The sequence below is a fragment of the Silene latifolia genome, chromosome 1 (genome assembly GCF_048544455.1).
Source record: "Silene latifolia isolate original U9 population chromosome 1, ASM4854445v1, whole genome shotgun sequence".
NCBI lineage: Eukaryota > Viridiplantae > Streptophyta > Magnoliopsida > Caryophyllales > Caryophyllaceae > Silene > Silene latifolia.
In genome coordinates, this window is record NC_133526.1 from 118117492 (window position 1) to 118141710 (window position 24219).

General features: G+C 39.2%; 1 non-coding gene across 1 annotated transcript; it reads left to right on the top strand.

Moving 5' to 3' along the window:
• Nucleotides 1-12649: 12649 nt before the first annotated feature.
• On the top strand, nucleotides 12650-12757 carry LOC141621499 (small nucleolar RNA R71). The gene has a single exon (XR_012532395.1). It is a non-coding gene; the product is annotated as a small nucleolar RNA R71 (small nucleolar RNA).
• Nucleotides 12758-24219: the final 11462 nt, after the last annotated feature.

The window sequence follows — 24219 nt, forward strand, 5'->3', positions numbered from 1 at the left end:
TGGGTAAATCCCTTGACGTGCGAAACAGAGTGGAGCACTCGGTCCACCACAAGTTCGTCGGGGATTTTACATCCCAACCCCTCTAAAGTTTCCACATACTCAATCATTTTAAGTACGTGTGAACTTACAGGTTGACCATCTTTGAGGTTAGCCTCAAAGAAACGAACTGCGGTGTCATACTGGATTATCCTCGGGGCTTGAGAAAACATAGTAGAAAGCCTCGAGAATACTTAATGTGCATCGCGAAACTTGGCACATTGCCTTTGTAAAGCAGGATCCATTGAAAAAATCAAAACATTTTTAATTGCAGCGGATTCCTTTTGATAATTTGAAAAAGCCTCCCTTACATCGGCAGTGGCCCTAGTACTAAGCGAAGGGGGAGAGGATCGACAAGGTAGCGTAATTTGCCATCACCTGCGGCAGGTAATCGAAGTTGTTTCTCCCAATCTTTAAAATTACTACTGTCGGCTTTTAATACATATTTGTCCATAAAAGAACGTAGCCATGAATCTCTAGCTATGGTGACGGTTTCACTAGTAGAAGTCATCGTGATTACTACAAAGGAAATAAAGGAAAGATTAACATTTATCGTCTAGAAATATTTAACTTGTGAAACTATTTAACAAGTTCCCATTTATATAATGATCTCCCACTAAATTATATAAATGATTCCAATATCCAATTTTATATAAACACGGGCACGGTGGACCGATTCAACCTATATTTATATAAATTTGGTGAGTCAATATTTACACTGATTCTACTACTAGAACTCTTGGTTGACGGATTTTCTTAAAATCTATCTTTTAGCCCCAGAAATAAATATGGGCACAGTAGACCGATTCAACCCATATTTATCCCGTTGAGTCCAACCAATTTTCACGTGTAATAACCTTTATTACCCTACTTACCCAACGTAAAAAGAGTGTACCTCGGTGATCCGAACCTACCTCTAATGAAGAAGGGATTCATAGGTGCTATTATTTAGTAAGGCTTAATCTCAATTTTAAACAAATGTGAGAGATCTTATCAATTTAATTGTCTATCACCTTTAAGTGAACAAAATTAGTGAATGCTAGACGATTAAATCGATAACAACAAAAATAAAACATGTAGTGACGATTTGGCATGAATGCATATAAGAATTAAAACAAACAAGTCCTAATATGGCCACCTAGTTAATCTAATTAACTAATTTTATTACACTTCGGAAACCAACTCCTTGGTCCCTTGAATCTTCATAAATTTGCCTCCTTCTTTAGGATTTCGGAACGCCTTTCCGAAAACACCGTCTTCATGAAAACTCCGTCTTTAGATGCTTCATCTAATTACTAATAATTAAATTACATAACAATACCCTATTATAAAAATTTTAATAAAATTAAAATAAAAACTATTAATTAATTACAATTTAGGCGATACGAAATCGCAATTAATTACAAAACAAGTCGATATTCCCTTACATTACGGGAAATACCAACTTCTACCTATGGCCATATTAGGAAAAATTACATAATTATAATGCTAAAAAAACATTCATCCAAATGAATAAAAAATGCATTATGGAAAATGACATGCCAAATCGTCTAACTTACCAACAACGATCATTTGAGCTTGCTTTGACGGAATTTTTACCAATAAAAATTCATAAACAATTCTTAAAATAAGTTGAAGACTTACTCATCATACTAATCTGGTCTAATATCAAAATAATTATTCTCAATAATTATCTTGAATTTATATGGGAATTAAAACACAATTATGACAAAAATGATATAATAATTCACAATTATCATACAAAAATTCCATTCAATTTAAAAATTTATGGAAAAACAAATTTCAAAGCCATGAACATTCTGGTCTTACACCAAAAATGCCATGCAAGTGAAAATTTTTGTTTTTAAAATTTATTTAAAACGATTTCACAATTTAATCGGTAAAGCGATAATTTTTACGATTTAATTCTAAATCAAACCATAAAAAATTGAAATGACTTAAAATAAAATTTTGTACATTTTGGAACAATTTTCAGGAGCTAAAAATTCAAAAATTTCGAGCCCTAAAATTAATTCAATATTTATTTGCAAAATAACCATTATTTACCAGTTTTTATCAAATAAAAATCAATAAACTACCTAAATTAATCACATTAATTTAAAGTTTATAATTTTCTCATAAATATAAAATGCATGTGGTTATTTCTAAATAAATATGCATAAAATTAACATGCAATCAATTTTAATTAACTCTTAATTAATTTTAATGCATTTTTACTCAATTTTAAGCCATTTTAAGTTATAAAAAGTGGAAAAATATAACAAAAATCAACTTTTCGTTCCATCCTAAGACCATATTATTTACATGCAAGACCATATTATGTGATAAAACTAATTTTAGTAACATAATATCAATTTTATTAATTTATCTCATATATTACTAAAATCGTCTTAAGATAACATGCATGTATTTAACAATGCTCTGATACCACTTGTTAGTTATTTAGACCATATTAATACTCATCTTATGATATTAAAATTACAAATTAATTTAAAATGGTCTAAATCTACATGCATGCAAATAAAAGTATAAAAGATGGTATTAAACCATCTTAAGACAAGAAAATCCTTACATTGTATAAGGTAAGTTTTGGGCACAACTCAAGGACTCCGTCCTTGATGTTGTTCTTGAGCTATGAAAATGGATGATCCTCCAAGACGACTAACCACCAAAAAGATGGTCTCCTAAGGATACACCCAAGAATCAACCCAAAATCTACTAAATTACTAACTAGGTAAATTTAATAGTAAACCTTGTTTATAATATATTTGATGTACTAATAAATATTATTACTATGATAATATTATTAGTTGATAATTATATGTGTTTTTAGATGAATAAGATGAAGAAAATAAGAAGGAAAATTGGTCTCTAAAGGAGGAGAAGGCAACCGGTTTTTGGCTTAGAAATGGGCCAATTTTACTTCAAATTTTTTCAACCTAAGAAATAAGGTGAATAGTGGGGTATTTATAGCAAAAATATGGGAACAATCCTTAGTGGAAAATCCACAACAAAGCACACTTGTATGTCCTCAAAAAACCGGTCCATATGGACTATTTTTGGTCCATTTCGGTTTTTGACATTTGCCCCACAAATGCTTATAAGTCTTATATTTAATTTTCTTACATAATTAAATATTAATTTAATTATTTAACACTTAAATAATATCAATTAACTACCAATATTTACTTAACTATTAAGTAATCATAAGACCATTTTATTAACATACAATGTGTCAATATTAACCCATTTAGCTAATTTTACAACCTCTTGTAAAATTTAATAGCTTATTTATTCTACCTCAAAACATATACACATATCGTATAAAATTAATTAATTAACAATTAATTAATAAATTCCAATAATTTATTATTTAAATATCACATAATTAAATAATAAATCTCCTTGTCCCGAGTTCGTAACCCGTCATGAAATAATACATTTACGTGACTAATTAAAAGTCACATAATACAAGGAATTAATTATCTCGTATCTCATACAAACAATTAATTTATTCTATTTGGGCATCATCCTATAGGTGTGACCTAAAGGGATCAGCTGATCACCGCCGTCACACGACAGTAATGTCAAACTCTAGTCAGCCAATCATTACCGATTAACGATGACCAGCTGACAAATAAATAAATAAATTCCTGATATTCCTTTTACGAGATTTATTATGTAAACGCACTCATTGTGGAGGACACTACTCCAACACCCCATATACCAAGGAGCCTTAACAAGGCCTTCCCCAGCAGATAAAGACGTTACCATCTCGGTTGCCCGAGACAGTAATAATCAAATGTCGATAAAAGAACAGTGATATTAAATTACAAGTGATATAAACAAAATAAAAGGTACAACTCGTGACAACTATCAACTATGCGAAACTATCTCTGCCATGACTCGTGGTAGACTCGCCCCTCCAAGCACCCAACTATGATCCTGACATCAACCTGCTAAGACCGACTGCTCACCATAGTGGATCACGGCAGACACAACACAAGAACACAACACAACAACACCACACAAGGTCAGTAACTGAAGGAACAACACAAAGGCAGACACAACAAACACAGTAACACACATACACCACCTTCTCCAATAACCCACACACCTTTGACTGCCCGAAGGTCCAGTCCTGGCAGATTACCAATCGCAACCAGTAATCCACACCGCCAGTGGGGGACCGCAGCCGTTCCCACCTAAGCCCCGCTCATCTAATCCGAGCGATAACCCATGTTCCTTAATGTGCACATCCCCTTCTGTGGCGGGTTCCACAGAGGGCGAATCAAGGGCGTGAAGCCACTCCCGCAAGTGACTCCACTCAGCCGAGGGCGCACCTCGCGAACCAGAGACAACAAACAATAGTGACCCAACACAACCAATCCATACTGCCAATAATGATACCAAAACCAATTATACAATATGACCGATACACTAAACAACCAACAGTACTGAGTAGGAGAACCTACCTCTAGCAACCGCAGAGATTCCGCACACGACCATAAGACAACAAGCAACCACCATAACCACCTATAAAAAACAGCATAACCATCTATTACCACTACCACAATCACAACCGAAACCAAGGGAGACGATGATGATGTCAACATACCTATACATAGCATTCCGGCGACAACACCGCTACCCGATGCAAGCATCCCATCCCCATGGTGTCTCCACCCTCAAAGGCTCCGAAAGGGTGACTCAAGGTGAAGGGAAAATGATATGACGACATCTAAGTTTAGGAGAAAAGGAAAAGAAATGATTTGGGTTTCACAATATTGTGATATATAATTGCCCGCTGAACTCACGTTACTCGATCGAGTAAACAACTTACTCGATCGAGTGACTAAGTTACTCGATCGAGTAGCCTCCGCTAGATCGAGTAACATGAACTCAAAGGCTCATAACGTCACAAGGATAACTCGTAAGGTTTCTAAAGGTTTAGATAGGTGTCTAAGGTCAGTCAACGACGGTCAACGGGTCTCTAAAAGGACGGGTATTACAGTCTTCCCCCCTTAAAAAGAACTTCGTCCCCGAAGTTCAACTCATCCTCCCCCACGACACAAGGCAAAAAGGAACTAAGGCAACCTACAACTATCCATTCTGACAAGGACAAGTACAACCGTTCATGAATACCACCCCGATATGAATGATCATCAACCATCATCATCATCTACCTTAGCACACATCATTCAACACGGCTTCCTATCAAGTTGCCAAACATACATTATACACGAGAATAATCAACACAACCGTTACTTCCACTTATTTCTATCATTACTCAAGTATAAACTAACACAACTATCCGTTTACTCCTCCATCAACTATTTACCAACAACAATTAGTTATCAATCACAAAAATGCAGTAACTTATCAGTCACTCATATAACAAACAATTAACATGCCGTTGGAAATTAATTCTGCAGCATTTATATTACCCCCATAAACCATTTATATTACTCAACAATGCAGCAACACTTTAGTTACTTAACAACTTTGCTAACAAGTACTCGGAAACAAAATACGATAGTATGATGAATTTGACCAATAATTGCCAACAATTATTCATCAATCACTAACAATTACTCAAAATACTATAAGATTGTCATAATTTGTCATTTTCCCATGCGACATTACTCTTCCCCTCTTAAAAGGAACTTCGTCCCCGAAGTTCACCTTTAAGACGAACTATAATTATTACACGAGACGTTAACTTTTATTCCATTTTGACATTACGAACAAATTATACTATGCGTTGATACTCACAACGAACATGGTACTTCACTGACATTACATAGATATGACCTTTGGATACTAAGACCATATGAAAAGTGAACGACACAATTACACATTCCGTCATCCCATTATTATACACGACATCGATTAATTTCTTACGCGACATTACAAAACATGCAACCAGAATTATAACCACCATTCAACATGTTACTTGAGGCAATTCAATTTAGCATGCAAAAGTGTATAAACCATACTTATATTGTATGAACGATATATATATTTTTATAAACCATACTTGAGACACGACGATGCTATTACCAAGGATGATAAGGGAAACTATTATCAACGAGGTACACATGCACGAAGATTAAAAACAATTTAGGATTAAACAACCGGTATATAGAGGCACTCGATCGAGCTAAGAAGCTACTTGATCGAGTTGACGCTACTCGATCGAGTTCATCAGCTACTCGATCGAGTTCATCAGCTACTCGATCGAGTACGTCGAGTCCAGTAGGCATTTCTAACTCACGTCTGCAGTTACTCGATCGAGTGAGGGGCACTCGATCGAGTAGCCACGGGTCAAATTCTTCCAAATAGGTACGTTGCAACACCAAGAAAACATAAGCAAGTCGAAGTTTCATTTCCGACACTATCCACTTGCATAACAAGTTTCAAAATCATCCAAAATACGGCCTTATGGCCAAATACAAACCAAGGTGTAACTAAGTGCCAACAAAACAAGTACTAACTAACGACAAATCCATGGGACAAAATCTATATAAAATAAAAGAAACAATATCACTCTAAGGCCGGCTCCTCCATCTCCTCATATCCACCTCCTCCTCCGGACGTGCCAGCTTCTCCTGTCTCCTCGCCTGTGGTGGCTCCTGTACCTGAGTCTGCTCCCACTCGCCATGGTGCCAAGCAACCAAAGGGGTAACTCCGAGGCTCCCCCCATGTAGTCGGATCCTCACCAAAGGAGTGAAATACTCCACTGTCATCTCCAACACCTCTCCACCACACCGGTTGGGCCGAGGCGGTCCTAATGCCCTGCACATATGCCATATCGTATAGGTTCCGGAGCGTCAAAGTGGTAGATACCTTCTCTTTGAGCTCGCTCACCCGCATCTCAGGACTAAAGAACGAAGGGTAGCTGGGAAACTGATGTTGTTGAGGCACGGGCTGCTCTAGCTGGGTCTTAGCAACTCGCTCTCACACCCGTCTCGGACCCCTCTCCACTCTAGGTTGTCGATCCTCAGGTCTAGCCTGACTCCCCTTAGTCGGCTCTTGCATCACCTCCAAAATACCATCATCAATGAGGTAGTACTGCCGAGTAGAAGCCTCCTCATAATCATCGGAGTCCGATGCCACTACCGCCACCGCCAAAGGCTCAGTCACAGGAAGGTGCTCAGGATCAGGTATCCTCATCCAACTCATACCCCATACTCTCCAAGCCAACCCACCACCCTCCAAAGTTCTCAACCATTTCTAGTCGAGGAAGTAGTCTCGGTCCAAGGTAGGCACAGATAGAGCCATAGGTGTAAGGGCCGAAGAGGCCTCAAAGGTGACCAGCCGCTCAGCTAACCGTGTGGCAATGGCACCACAACTCAAGTACCGTGTCGCAGAGGTGGCCATCAAAGATAGGCTATCACAGACTATGGCCGGGGCACTGTAAGAAACTCTCGGGGCTCGGGTGGGGTTGAGATAGGTAACTAGCAACATCACCTCATGTGAGTTCAACGTACTCACATCCTTCTTATCATAGAGCAGACAAGTCAAGGCACGAAGAAAGATCTTCAAAGTGACATGTTGAACGTCATTTATCAACATGTTACTCGAAGTGGAGGCGTTCTTGCTAGTAAAACAAGGCATGTAACTACTAGCTCCACACTCAGTCGGGATATCCCTAAGGGATCCCTTCTCCGGTCGAGCAAGGCCAAGGTGAGTAGCAAACATGTCCATGGTCAAGAGGAAACTAGTGTTCATGAGACGAAACTGTACGTTCTTAGCTGCCGCATCATAGGTAAAAGAGCTCATGAACTCCAAGGTCAAGAAAGGGTAGGAGTGTTTCCTAAGACGATATAAACCCGTCAAACCCAAGGTCTCAAAGATATACCTCACATCCGTCTCTACCTTAAGGTCCTCAAGGATGGTGGTGTCGTTACATCGAGTTGGTTTCATACGGCGTTTCTGTAACTCAACAAAAGCATCTATTTTCTTAAAGTCAGCAAAGACCACGGTAGGATACTCGGGAACCGGTAAAACAGTGGGTCCCTGACTCCCTTCCCCAACTTCGGGCTCAGAAGCCCTTCCTCTCTTACTCTAATGGGTGGCAGCTGCAGATCTCGACATCTGTTTCAACATGTATTTAGGCACACAAACGGACACTTAATTGAAGAAAATAAACTTTTCAAGTACACTTATGGGGGAAGAAACAACAATGCAAACTAGTTTTCACCAAAACAACCAACAATTTTCAAAACATGCTACTCCCACAACTCATAAAAGACGGTCTTATAGTTTTCAAAATATGAAAATTGCAACAACAATTAGCATATTGGGGTATTAATCCCTCCAAAATAGTTTCACAAAAAGGTAATCATCATAAAGATTTGGGACGAATTTCGGTTTGAGGCACTTTTAAGACGGAGTTTTAAGACAAAATTTTGGGTAAAACTAGTCAAAATCAACACCAAATATGATACCCACAACATACATTACTCATTTTTCCCTCTTCCATACTCAAAAGACAAACAAAAATTCAATTTGTAACCCAAACCCTAGAAATTTCGGTCAATATATGTACTTATATAGGTTTGCTTTTTCTACTTCTAGCATCAATAATCAATAAACCAGGGCAATTTTTACCAAAGTACACCAGTTATAAACAAAAATCCATGAGTATAAATCGAATTTTTCAGAAAATATAACACTTTTATATGGTTCTAATTGATTAAAAACAAAGAAAAAGATTAGCTTCTTACCTTGAATGATTTGCAAATGAATAGAACGAATTAACAAGGAGAAAACAAAGAAATCAAGCACAAACTTCACCAAGGTTTTGAGAGAAAAGGATGATTGTAGAGAATTAGGGTTTGAAGTATGAAGAATTAAGAAGAAGAATGGGTTTGGGAAAGTATTAGAATCCCGTGTTAACCCGGGTACAGTAGCACTTACTCGATCGAGTAAGTTAGGTACTCGATCGAGTGGCCTCTACTCGATCGAGTTGGAGCTACTCGATCGAGTTTTCGCTGGCAGTTCCAATGTTTTCGATCTAATAACCCCACAACTAGATCGAGTAAGGTCTACTCGGTCGTGTAGGCACTCGTACTCGGTCGAGTAAGGTTACGAACGAGGTCAAAAATTACGAGTTCGGTTAACGATTCCTGCAAAACAACAACTCGTGTCAATTCCAAATTATATTTGGAACTCGTCACTGATTATTTCATCCAATTACGATACATTAATACTAACTCAAATGTAACACAACTATTTCATCCGAACATTACACATATCATTCTATCCTATATCAAACATTATACAAGACAATTCAACTATGACATCAATTTATACATGTATACAATCAACACATTATTCTACGCCCACTTACGCATATGTAAACTCAATCATTCGACATGTGATTATATTACATCAAGCATCCATTTAGCAATATAGCTACCACTTACTACTCAAGTTTTCTCAAAGTTATGTCACAACAATTCATCAACCAGATATCTAACATAACTATGCCATGTCACAAGAGTACGCAACAACATTCATCCATTGCATTTCCCAACATTACTTGACAACTTTTATTAATTAGAACGCATATAAAGACTCACAACTCATTATCATCATCACATTATCCAATACTCGTATACAACTCCTAGCACATTAACCATCTTTATCACATCCACACACACACTTCCAACAATTCACAGCCCTTCACGGTTCATCGTTACTATTTGCACGCATTAGACATTACCATAGACTCCATCACAGCTATTTCTAACCTATTTATTATACACATCTATGCACACAATTCCCGACTAGATATCCCCATACTCGGTGGCTGGCTTAAACATATTGGGGCCATGATTTTGAAATGAGGGCGCCTTCTAACCCAAAATCAAGCATCAGCCGGGGCTCCCAACATACATACACCAGGTTCATTTTATTAGACTCACTACGTTCATTAGCCCATTAGTTACAGGTTCCAAAATCGTCGTTCTGATACCACTTTATAACACCCCCATCTACCAAGGAGCCTTAACAAGACCTTCCCCAGCAGATAAGGACGTTACCATCTCGGTTGCCCGAGGACAGTAATAAGCAAACGCCGATAAAAGAACAGTTATATTAAATTACAAGTGATATAAACAAAATAAAAGGTACAACTCGTGACAACTATCAACTATGTGAAACTATCTCTGCCATGACTCGTGGTAGACTCGTCCCTCCAAGCACCCAGCTATGATCCTGACATCAACCTGGTAAGACCGACTGCTCACCATAGTAGATCACGGTAGACACAACACAAGAAGACAACACAACATCACCACACAAGGTCAGTAACTGAAGGAACAACACAAAGGCAGACACAACAAACACAGTAACACACATACACCACCTCCTCCACTAACCCACACACCTCTGACTGCCCGAAGGTCCAGTCCTGCCAGATTACCAATCGCATTCAGTAATCCACACTGCTAGTGGGGGATCGCAGCCGTTCCCACCTAAGCCCCGCTCATCTAATCTGAACGATAACTCATGTTCCTTAATGTGCACATCCCCTTCTATAGTGGGTTCTACAGAGGGCAAATCAAGGGCGGGAAGCCACTCCCGTAAGTGACTCCACTCAGCCGAGGGCGCACCTCGTGAACCAAAGACAACAAACAATAGTTACCCAACACAACCAATCCATACTACCAACAATGATACCAAAACCAATTATATAATATGACCGACACACTAAACAACCAACAGTACTGAGTAGGAGAACCTACCTCTAGCAACCGTAGTGATTCCGCACACGACCATAAGACAACAAGCAACCACCATAACCACCAATGACAAACAACATAACCATCTGTTACCACTACCACAATCACAAACGAAACCAAGGGAGATGATGATGATGATGTCAACATACCTATACATAGCATTCCGGCGACAAGACCGCTACTCGACGCAAGCATCCCATCCCCATGGTGTCTCCACCCTCAAAGGCTCCAAAAGGGTGACTCAAGGTGAAGGGGAAATGATATGACGACATCTAGGTTTAGGAGAAAAGGAAAAGAAATGATTTCGGTTTCACGATATTGCGATATATAATTCCCCGCTGAACTCACGTTACTCGATCGAGTAAACAACTTACTCGATCGAGTGACCTCTACTCGATCGAGTGACTAAGTTACTCTATCAAGTAGCCTCCGCTAGATCGAGTAACACGAACTCAAAGGCTCACAACGTCACAAGGTTTACTGGTAAGGTTTCCGAAGATTTAGATAAGTGTCTAAGGTCAGTCAACGACGGTTAACAAGTCTCTAAAAGGACGGGTATTACAAATTCCCTTGAAGAATTGCACTACTTATCTTTGTGAAAGCGATGGTATCCAACTTCCTTATGGACTTCTTCTTGGTAAGGACGTCTTTCATGTATTTTGCATAGGCCGGAACATGGTTGATCAACTCCGTGAATGGTATAGAAACCTCTAGGTTCTTCGCAATCTCCATGAACTTTCCAAGTTGCTCATCAAGCTTGGGCTTAGCTTGGCGACTTAAGAATGGAAGTCTAATCACAATAGGTTCTTTTTCAACCTCTTTGGCCTTATCTTTATTTCTCTTGGTCAATGAATCATTGGTAGTTGGTTATACTACATTAGGATTTCTCCTCAATGGTTCCATCACATCTCTTTGCTTGATAGTTTCCGCAATAACATCCTCTTTAATTGGCACTTTAGGTCCCTCATATCTTGTATCACTCCTCAAGTGAATGGCATTGATGGTTTCATGTCTTGTAGGAGGATTACCTTGAAGAGGTACTTGTCCTTTTTACCTTTGGGAACTTGAAGAGGCTAATTGGGACAATTGTGTTTCCAACATCTTGGTATGAGCAAGGATATTGTTGGTGGTAGTGTCTTTAGCTTGGCTATCTCTTTGCATTTGAGCAAAGAAATCTTGTTCGCTCTTTTGTATTTGGAGGAGCGCTTTTTGAACATCAAAAGCTTGGTCATTGGATTGATTGTAAGAGGGTTAGTTTTGCTTGAAGTATGATTTCTCATTGGAGGTGGGGTGTATGTTGGTTAAGGATTTTGAATATTTTGGCTTTTGTATGAGAAGTTTGGGTGAAATTTGGTATTTTCATTGTAATAGTTGGAGTAAGGGGTGTCATTCTTGTATGCTTGGAAAGCATTCACTTGCTCACTTGTGCCCCTACACTCTTATTGATCATGTCCCAAAGTTCCACAATTCTCACACATTTCATTTGGAATAGAAGATATTGCCACCATGGCATTGACATGTTGCTTGGATGATTGAGAGGCTTCATTCAACTTGGTTATGGCTTTCTCAAATTTCAAGTTCATTGTGTCAATATGGGAGCTTAGTGGGGCACCCAAATCAGCACTCGTTTGTGTGATGGAGTCAACTTCATGTCTCCCTCCCCCAGTAGCTTTTCTTGCCTACTATATTGAGAGTTATGAACCGCCATCTCCTCTATATTTGCCCAAGTTTGGTTGTCATCTACCTCGGTTAATCTTCCATTAGAACCCATGTTGAGCACATTCCTTGAATCTTCTTACAACCCATTCCAAAATTGTTGAACAAGAAACCATTCGCTTAGTCCATGATGAGGACAAGAGCGACATGTATCTTTAAATATCTCCCAAGCCTCATATAGAGACCTCTTCATCTCTTTGCTTGAACCCGGTGATTTGGGCTCTTAACATGTTGGTCTTCTCCGGAGGATAGAACTTCTTGTAAAATGCAAGTGTTAAGTTCTTCCATGAATTAATTCCAAGACTGGCCTTGTCTAGGCTCTTTAACCATTGCTTTGCGGCTCCAATCAAGGAAAAAGGAAACAATACCCAACGAATTTGGTCTTGAGTTAACCCCGTTTGGGAAATTGCATCACAATAGTCACAAAAAGTCTCCATGTGTAGATGAGGATCTTCACTAGGCGTCCCTCCAAATTGACTTCTCTAAACTAATTGTATGAATGTGGATTTGGCAATTAAATTACCGATCAAGTGGGGTGGTGTTGGAGTACCATTTGGTAGGTTCTCCTCAGTTGGTACGGAATGAGATGAAAATTTAGGTATTGTAAGTTGATTTTGTGGTTGGTTTTAAATTGGGTTCTCCTCTCCTTGTCTTGCAAAAGGGTTGGTAAACTCAATACTACCCGAATGGATGATACCAATGTCCACAAGTTCTCCAATACCCACAACTATTGAAGTTCCTCTAACGGTTCTTCTAATATTGGTCAAAGTTCTCTCAATCTCGAGATCAATAGGCAAAAGACCGCCTTGTGATCTCCTAGACATGCAAAAATCAAACAACTAGAAAAAAATTAAACTACCTTGAGGAGTTTGACTTCCCCAAGGTTAAGAAAGACACAACTAAAAACAACAAATGATAACAATTCAATTGAACACCGTCCCCGGCAACGGCGCCATTTTGATTCGGTTTAAACTTTGTCGTCTAAGCTTACCAATCAAAACAATATTTATAATCTCAACTAAGTACTCTTAGTAGAGTGGTAAGTAAAGGTCGGATCCCAAGGGACGGGTATTGTATTGATTTATCGGTTATAGAGAGTTATGTCTTAGGGTGTCACAATTTGGGTTGAGTTTGAGGTTTTCAATCTAAACTACTTAACAAAGGAAATGTAAACAAATGAAATCAAAGCAAAGCAAAGCAAGTAAATAGGGTTTGTAAACAATTGATTAAGGCACTTGGGTGTCATGGGTTCATAAGGGAATCATGGTGAGATCACATAAACAAGTTTCATAGATGCAAGCAAATTATTGTTGTAGTGGAATCGAGTTAGTTTATATCTTACAATTCCTAGGAAGTTTTGGGTCTCGGAGCCGAGTTGGTCAAGACTTTACAACTCCTACAAGTCGACTTAATTCTCCCTATTCAACTATATGCATGGTCTAACAAGCCTTGAGTTGGTTTATGTCTTACAAATCTTGTTGAATGGATAAGAGATTCATGCTAGGTTGTCAATCAAGCATTTCATCAAGCATAATATGTGCATAAGTTGAAACTACAACAAGCAAGCAATGATATGAACTTATTAATTTAAGATCTATCCCATGATTAACTCTCCTAATCCCCCATTAACCCTAGCTAGGAGACTACTCACTCATCATCATAGAAAACATGCTAATAAGGGTGTTACTCATATTAACAAAACTAAACATGATGGATGAGTAAAACAATAAACAAGGGTTAACCAAAGGGTAAAAGGAATTGTACCAACTTAATTAGGATGATCCAAATAATAAGCAAAGAATAATAGAAGAAAATTTGATGAATGATGAAGAGTTATCAATTCTCCAATAAACCCAAATAGTCTTCAAATTACCTAACTAAATCTAAGAACACTTGAATAATTAAAGAAAGATTAAGATATGATTAAGATTGAATTGTGTAATACAACTTGACTAACTTGGTAATTAACTTCATTAAAGGTTGGTAAAAACTTGGTTATTAATCTCCTAATACAATGGGGTATTTATACTAAGTACAAGTATTAGGGTAACTAAGGGCTTAAATGACGATTAAGTCCCTAAGATGAAGATTAACGCCTTGCGAGTCCCTTAAGGAGACGCTCGACCTGTCCCTGTTGGACGCCCATGGTGTAAGGAAATACGCTTGTCCTGCTTATGGGATGATGGGGCAGAGGCTTGGGACGCCTGTCTTGTTCTTCAGGACGCCCGGGCTGAGCTTGGGACGCCCGTCCCATAGGCTAGTGTGGCTTCTTCTTCAATTTGCTGCCTCATGATCCGTGGGGATCGTTGAGGAGCCTTGGGGGTCCTTCATCATTGCCCAAATACTTGATTTATTGACCTAGACCTTTAGTATTGGTCTCCTCTTTGTTGCTTGGTCGTTAGACGCGATCCATTTAGCTCCATTTTGCTCCATATATGCAAGGTTAGCATTCCTCTCCTACCAAGGACACAAAACCTCAAAGAATATGCAAAGTAGGAAGCTAAAGATAAGAAACGACCCTAATACATGCAAGAAAGCATAGGAACGAGGCTAGTTCGAGGGCTAAAAGTGTGCAAATATGAGTCACATCATTTATCGTTCTTAAAATTTTCAAAGGAGCATAAATCATAGACCAGAAATCAAAATTGACTAATTTTTTTTCAGATTGATTAACTTTTCGAGATCTATAAATTGATAAAATGAAAATGATCAGTTGGAAATTTAAGATCGAAGATATGGTTGATTTGAGATTTTTGTTAAAAAAAACCCTATAAAATGTCAGTCGACAATTTTTTTTTTCTCAAATCGTAGATTATGAATCATTTAAGGAAAAAAAATTGGCCTACTCTGAATTACGGTCTAGGAGTTATGCGCAATTGAGTTTTATTTTATAGCGACAAAAAGGGTATGTTGTGCATGAAAATTAAACATGGAGGGTATTATGTACACAAACATAAAAAGTTGGGTACCACGTGCAAAATGGCAAAGTTCAAGGATACCACGTGAATTTTCCGTAAAAAAAATATATTAGTTAAATTACATGTGATTTGCGCGAATTATGTTCTATTATTGTCGAATTATTTACGAATTAGTTAGGTTTTGAGAGGGAGAAGGAGAAATATTTTTTCTTTTAATAAGGGAGAAAACTCTTCAAAATTATGTTGTAAAATGCAGGGCAGTAATGGAATATCAGGGGCAAAATGCGCGGGATTTAGTAAAGTAGTGCGAGGGATTTAGCACGTTGGAAAGATATTAATTAAGATAATTTTAAAGTTGATTATCAAAATTTAAACGAAAAAAAAAACCTAGAGAGAGAAACGATGAACGACTAGAGAGAGAACAGCGTCGTCTTGATTTTCGAGCCTAATGGCTAGGAAATCTAATCAGCAAAAGCAAAGGGAAATTAATTTACGTGGAAGAAGTATAGTAAGGTCTAGCAGTTCGTCTGATAGTATTGAAACTAATACCAATTCTGAGGAAATACCTGCAACTATGAACCCTAATGAAAAACATGATGGACCGGATGGTGAAATCCATGAGAAATCCAAGGATATTAATGAGATTACAGGAATTCCTGAACTCGTAGTTGAAACTGATGATGAAGAAGTGGTGGTGGAGACAGAAGATGGAGAAGAGGACGATATGTCTGACAGGGATGACACCCCAAAACAGAGCATTGATACTCCAAACGCAGAATATGTGACAAAAGGAGAATCGGAAGCAGAGACTGATGTTAATGATGAAATGTTGCAAATTCAACAGGAGGACGTTGATGAGGAGATTGAATTCTGGAATCAAGCGGTGGTTTGCTTCATACTAGGGGCCAACCCACCATGGGAGGTTATAGAGGGCTTTATCAGGCGCATATAGACCAAGTTTAACATAGACAAGATATCTTTTATGCCAAATGGGGTATTTTTAGTTCGGTTCAAAACTATGGAAATGAAGGACAAAGTTTTGCAGTCTGGTTATTATCTCTTTGATAATAAACCCTTGATTTTTAAGCCTTGGACCAAGGATTTGGAATTAAGGAATGCGGATGTAAAGTCTGTACCAGCATGGATTCAAATTCATCATCTCCCTTTCAAATTTTGGGGGAAAGGATTGCCCAAGATTACTAGCTTAGTTGGCAAATATATTAAAAGTGATGTTGCTACTGAGGAAAGGACAAGGTTGGGATATGGTCAAGTTATGGTTGAGCTTATGGTTGACCAGAAGCTACCTCCTCAGGTGTCATTCAAAGATGAAAAGGGTGATGTGGTTAAGGTGGAAATAGAATATGAGTGGAAGCCAATCACATGTTCAAAATGTATGGGAATGGGACATCTAATGGAGAATTGCAGGAAAGGGGTGCCACAGAAGACGCAACAAAAAGCTGTCAAGAAAGTGTGGAGACTTGTGGTGAAACCTGGTGAGGGTGTTCAGAAACCAGAGATGGCTGGTAAGGGAGCTAACACAGTAATTAATACTGTAAAGCAGCCAATGAAACTAGTCAGGATGCAAAAAGGTGATGGTGGTCAGGATGGGTATAGTGTAAACTCTTTTGGTGCTTTCTCTTATAAGGAGGTTCTGTCTCCAACCAAGCAAGCAAGAGTAACAAATGGTATTGATCCCCCTCCCAATTTACCTCATGGATAAGATAGGTTTTTGGAATATTAGGGGCATGAATAGAGTTGGGAAACAAAAAGAGATTAATTTTTTCTTACAGAATAAAGATATTGGTTTGTTTGGTTTACTTGAGACAAAAATAAAAAATAAAGCCTTGCATAAGGCATTAGGTAGTTTTAATTCTTGGTGTATTTCTACTAATAATGGTTATCATAGTGGTGGAAGGATTTGGATTCTTTGGCAACCTCAGGCCTATGGGATCCACTTCCTGGAGTATAATGCACAGTTCATACACATGAAAGTGGAGTCCTTGCTTAATAGGAATGTTTTCTATCTGACCATGGTCTATGCTTTTAATGGTGCTCAAGAAAGAGAGCCTCTCTGGGCTCATTTGAGGAGGATTTCTCATCTGGTTAATGGTCCATGGGCTATAGCTGGGGATTTTAATTGTGTTTTATCTGCTGCTGAAAGGATTGGTGGTAATTCTCCTTCTTCTGAGATGGACTCCTTCAGAGCTTGTGTGGATGATTGTGGAGTGATTGATATTACCAGTGTTGGGTTTGTCTTCACGTGGAACAATAAACAGAAACCAGAGGCTAGAATCTATAGTAGGTTGGATAGATTCCTTATTAATAAAGATTGGAGTGACCACATGCCTAATGCTTATGCACACTTCCTCCCTGAAGGCCTATATGATCATACTCCTTGCATTGTTAGTCAGTCTCAACAGGTTAAGAGTAAGGGCAGCTTCAAATATTTTAATATGTGGGGAGGGTCTGCAAACTTTCTCCCTACAATCAGAAGTAATTGGGATAGGGCATTGCCTGGCAATCATATGTTCAAGCTTGCAAAAAACCTGAAATTGCTTAAACCTGCCTTGAAGGAGTTGAACAGGGATAGATTTAGTAATATTGAACAAGCTACTAATATTCTACAGCAGCAAGTTCAGAAGTTGCAGGAAGATATTGGCAAGGATCCTTCAAATTTGCAGCTCATTGAGGAGGAATTTAGGGCAATACAGGAACTCAAGGAGTTAAGTGAGGCAAGAGATAAGTTTTTAGCCCAAAAATCTAAGCAGGTTTGGATTCAGGATGCCGATTCCAATAGTGCTTTCTTTCATGGGATGCTCAAGAAGAGGAGAGCTGGCAATAAGGGTATCATAGTTGAAGATATGAATGGTAATCTGTGTGATAGCCCTGCAAAAATTCAATCTGCCTTTCTTGAGTACTACCAACAGTTGCTTGGGACGAGTCAGGAAACTAGTAAGGTTCACAAGAGAATAATTGATCAGGGACCTAAATGTACTGATGAGATGGTTGGTAGTCTACTGGTACCTGTCACAGCAAAGGAGATTAGGGATGTTATGTTTAGTATCCCTGACATTAAATCTCCTGGCCCTGATGGGTATACAAGTAGATTCTTTAAGGATGCGTGGAATGAGATTGGAGGGGAAGTGGTTACTGCTGTCAAGGACTTTTTCCTTAACAAGAAGTTGTTGAGACAGGTGAATGCTACAAATTTAACTTTGATCCCTAAATGTGAGAGACCCAAGAGTGTGTTACAGTTTCGTCCTATAGCCTGCTGCAATGTGATTTACAAGGTGATCTCTAAGCTTTTATGTGCAAGGCTAGCCACTGTGTTGCCCCAGCTAGTTGATCAGAACCAGGGAGCCTTTGTTCAAAACAGAAGCATACAGGAAAATATTCTCATATGTCAAGATCTTATCAGGTTGTATGAAAGGCCAAATACTTCCCCAAGATGCCTGTTCAAAATAGACTTGCAACAAGCCTATGACACTGTGGAGTGGAATTCCGTGGATCAAATGTTGGTAATGCTTCATTTCCCTTCTGATTTTAGAGCTATGATCATGGAGTGCATTACCACTGCTTGTTTCTCAATTTCCATCAATGGTGAGATGTTTGGCTACTTTAAGAGTCAAAGAGGTCCGAGACAAGGAGACCCTCTTTCTCCTCTTATATTTACTCTATGTATGGAGTACTTGACTAGGACTCTTAAGTATGCTGCTGGTAAGTATGATTTCAAGTATCACCCAATGTGCAAAGAGTTGAAGCTAGCTAGTCTGATGTTTTCTGATGATGTGTTGTTGTTTAGCAAAGGGGAGGTTCAGTCTATGATGATTTTACTCCAGTCTTTTACCACCTTCTCAAAAGCTAGTGGGTTGAAAATAAGTGCTTCAAAATCAAATGCCTACTTTAGGGGGGTATCAGAGGAGATAAAGAAAGATATCCTAAAAGTTTCTGGTTTTTCTGAGGGGTCTTTGCCATTCAAATACCTTGGTATGCCTATTCAAACGACTAGATTGAAGAAGCAGGACTGTGAGTGTTTAGTGGAGAAGATCTGTGCAAGAATTCATAGCTATGGTGCCAGGAGATTCTCATATGCAGGGAGACTAGTATTAGTTAAAGCAGTACTGTCTTCTCTGCATTCTTACTGGGCCTCCATGTTTGTCCTTCCTAAGGGCATTATTGCTAAGATTGAGGCAGTATGTAGAAATTTCCTCTGGGATAATAGCACTGATTATAGAAGAGTACCCTTGGTGGCATGGAATACTGTATGCAATCCAAAGGAGGAAGGTGGCCTTGGGATTAAAGATCAGGAGTTGTGTAACCAAGCTATGGTTGGGAGACTGGCTAACTGGGTTGCTGAGAAGAGGGATTCTATCTGGGTTCGTTGGGTGGCTACTAACTATATCAAGGGGCAGGACTGGATGGAGTACCAACCTAGTAACAACTCGAGTTGGGTCTGGAGGACGATCTGTAGGGTGAAGCAGATTATTGCATCAGGTTATGTTGATGGAGTGTGGGATGTTCAGCATACTGGCTATACCCCTGCTGGTTGCTATGAATGGCTTAAGGGGGCAGGAGTTACTGTGCAGTGGTTCAGGGCAGTTTGGAATGATTGGGTTGTTCCAAAACACCAATTTATGGGTTTGCTGTTTGCTCATGGGGCACTGAGAACTAATGATAAGCTGCTGCTGTATGGGCTAGATATTGATGATAAATGCTATCTTTGTGGACAGGCTGCAGAATGCATGGATCACGTGTTTTTTGGGTGTAGTTACAGTAAGCAGGTGATCAACTGGTTGAATCAGTTATCTGCTTTCATTCTCCCTGATCAGCACATTATGGAGTGGTGCGTGGATAGGCAGGGGTCTAAGTTGCAGAAGGGGGTACAGACTGCAGTAGGGATGGGAGCTATATACCATGTGTGGCATTAGAGAAATTGCAGCAAGAATGACTGTGTGCTGATGGTACCAAAGAGGGTAGCTGAACTGATTATAGCAGAGATCAGACTGAGGGTTCGAAGAAGAGATGAGAAGGATCTAACCATTGGTGATAAAGATTGGCTGAAAACTATGAATCTCTTGTAAAAGTTATAAGGCTCCTTATGTAATTACCTTTTTTACTCTATTTATAATATAATCACATTCCACCAAAAAAAAAAGATTATCAAAATTTTTCTACCAATCATACCAAAACAATTAAAAAAAATTAATCTCATACCCTAACACTGCCATGTGTCAATATGTTACTCGCAGTGTATAGAAGATTCTATACACTGAGTGTAAATGTAGCATTTTTGAATTACTACAATATAGTAGAGCAAAAACTACCCAATAGGCTACGTCCCACTATCCCCCATTCTCTCCTAAAAAACTGCTGATGGCCATCATCCTCTGCCATATTCTCCATTTCCCAATTTATTCCTGTATTCTCCCCGATCATCTCACAATTTCGTTCCTTGAATTTTTGCTACACTATTAAAGTTACTTTTATCATATCAATATTATTTCTCGCATAAATAGTTAAATACTGCGTCTTAGATTTTATCTTGGCTTTTCGAATATCCAATTTTTTTTTCGACAATTGTAAACTGACTGTATTAAAGAAACGAAACTATAGCGTTGTTACAGATACAAGAAAAGCATCAGTAACCTAACCAGTAGAAAGGATAACCGACCAGTTACGATGTACACGAAGTAGTGTGCGAATTTCACATAACGAATTCCGCACAGCTATTGGGACTGGCTTTTGAGAGGCCAGAACTGAACATAATTTTCGGGAAGTCACCACAAAGGTAATTGCAGTGGATGTAACGAACTCCTGTCTCAACATAAGCTGGAGTAAAGCTTGAGAATAGGCAGAAAAAGGAGTAGATGCTCGCACGTAGTACTGGTCAGGCAAGCAAGAGTCCGATGCGAAAGTAGCAGTGTAACCATTTTGGACAGAATTCCTACAGATGTAAAGATGGTAAGAAAGAGAAGATGCCAAAGTTGAATGATGATTACCTGCCGGCAGGGGAATTGCTTGGGACTGATCTCCATCATGGCGTAGAGAGGGCAGGCGTAAATGCGAATGGTGTAAAGCATTTGCTAGATGAAGGACCCGTTCAGGCACAAGTGCATTATTCTCAAAAACGATGGAGTTGCGGGTGAGCTAGATGGAGCGCAGGATGCAAAAGAAGTAAAGTAAGGAATTAAAACCTGATAAAGAAACCCGATGAAGGTAGGAAATATGATCAGCTAGCCATCGGATGAACGAAACACTTGGGTTAGCCATAGAGTGTATACCGAGCAAAGAAGAGCGCCAGACATGTTGAATGACATCACAGAAGCGGAATAAATTCTCAGGAGATTCAAAATCAGATCGACATAAAGAACATGAAGTATCAAGACGGAATCCCCTATGGGCGAGAACCGTCTTAGTTGGGAGGATGTGATGTGCAAGCCGCCATATAAAAAGAGGAAATTTGCTTGAAAACGGGAAAAGCCATACCAATTTCCAAGGAAATGTGCTTAGCATCGGTATTGTTGTCGAACCTTTAGATAAAAGGTATGCGTACCCCGATTGGATATCATAACAGCCATCCTCAGTGTATTTCCAATAAAGGAAATCGTCATTTTCAAGAATAGACGGTTTCATAGCCAAGATAGTTTTAGCAGTGGAATTGTCAAAAACTCGAAAAATATGTTGCAGTTTCCAGGAGCCATTGTCGTGAACAAAATTGGAAATTGTAGGAACGGTATTGCACTGATCTTGACGCAACTTTGGGGGATGACCTTGTATCCAATGACTAGAGAGAAGATTAAGTGAGTTATCGTTGCCAACTTTCCAAGCCATAGCCTCAGTGCATGAAGCAGCTACTCGACAAATACCTTGCCATACAAAGGAAGGTTGTGTAACTTTGGACTTCAGCTTAGGAATAGGAAGATCTCTCCGATACTTTGGCTTAAGGTACTTTGCAAGTATACCATCCGGCTTATGGTGGAGGCGCCAAAAATTCTTCATAAGATAAGCTTGACTAAGAGTGGTCACCGATTTAATACCAAGGCCTCCCGTATCTCTTGGAGTGTGCAAATGTTGCTGAGATAGCCAATGAATTGAGCGGTGTGAAGTATTTTTACTCCACCAGAAAGCCGCAATTAAGGAGTCAAATTTCCTTGAAATGGAAAGCGGTAAAGGGACAGCAGCCAGAATATGAACCAACGAACCGAGCAAGATGGAATTAATAATAACAAACTTGCTAGCCTGAGATAGGTGAAGTGAAGACAAAGACGAAATACGTGTAGTAATCTTGTCAAGAATGTCATGAAAAGCCGTCTTCTTACATTTAGGTAGATCAACCGGAACCCCCAAATAAGTACCAAAGGAATCATTTGCTTTCATACGCAGAATGGAGGTCATATGGGATTTGAAATCTTTCGGTGAATTGGGACTAAATTTAATAAAGGATTTTTGTAGATTAATCATCTGACCAGAAACTTCCTCAAAGCCCTGGAAAATATCTCGGATATCCTCAAAGGAAGCAGGCGTTGCCTTGCAGCAAATGAAAGCGTCGTCGGCATAAAAAAGATGCGAGAGAGGCGGAGCGTACCGCGAAATCTTGAGGCCAAAGATGTGGTGTTGGGAGATAGAGGATCTCCTTGGTGTAATCCACAGGACGGATGAAAGGAGGGTGAAGGTTCACCATTAATCATGATACTATAAGTGACAGTGGAGATACATTCCCATATGAGATTACGCCAAGTCATCGGGAAACCAAATCGATCCAAAACTGACATGAGGATATGCCAGGAGACACGATCAAAAGCTTTATGCATGTCGAGCTTGATCACAGAGTAGCAATTTGTGCCTTTCTTAGTCTTGTTAATGTAGTGCATTATTTCATGAGCAATAAGGCAACCATCAGACATGAGACGATCAGGAACAAACGCTTGCTGGGATTCAGAAATAATAGATGGAATTACCAATTTGAGTCGGTTAGCCATACACTTGGAAGTCAGACGGTATATGACATTGCATAGACTAATAAGCCGATATTGCGAGACAAATTCCGGTTTATCAGTTTTTGGTATCAGAACAATGATGGTGTTGTTCCACTCCTTCAGCATGACGCCTGAATTAAGAAATCAAAGAATTGCCGAAGTAACTAGATGGCCAATTTGTGGCCAAAAAGTACGGAAAAATTTAGGTGTAATACCATCTGGACCTGGGGATTTTGATTCATCCATACCACGTAGAGCATTCAAAATGTCATGTTCCGAGAAAGGTGCTTGTAATAGGGAGCATTCAACAGGGCCAAGCTTGGGCAGGTCTAGTCCGACTAAACACGGCTGGTCAAACGCCGCAGGAGTGGCAGGAACATTTGCAGTATCGCGGCATAGCAAACTTCTGAAATAATTGACGATTTCAGATGTAATAGAGTCCGGTGTCTCCAACCACACGCCATCAGTAGAACAAAGAGCCAGGATACGATGCTTTGTCGCTCGTTGTTTTACTCTACTAAAGAGAAACCGTGTAGGAAAGCCGTCCAAAACCTCGGACTTGATTTTTGAACGTTGAACCCAGTATTGGCGTTGATTACGCATAATTTGTAGTCGAGAGGATCGAAGGTGCTGGAAAGAAGATGCTGAATGTCCATCAACAATCTGAGCAGCAGTTAAGTCCAAATCAGCTTCAATTTCCGACCAGTTAATCCCATGAGAAATACGATGATTTATAACCCATTGCAGGATAGCGCATCGAACCGTGGCCAATTTACGAGACAATATAAACATGGAGGA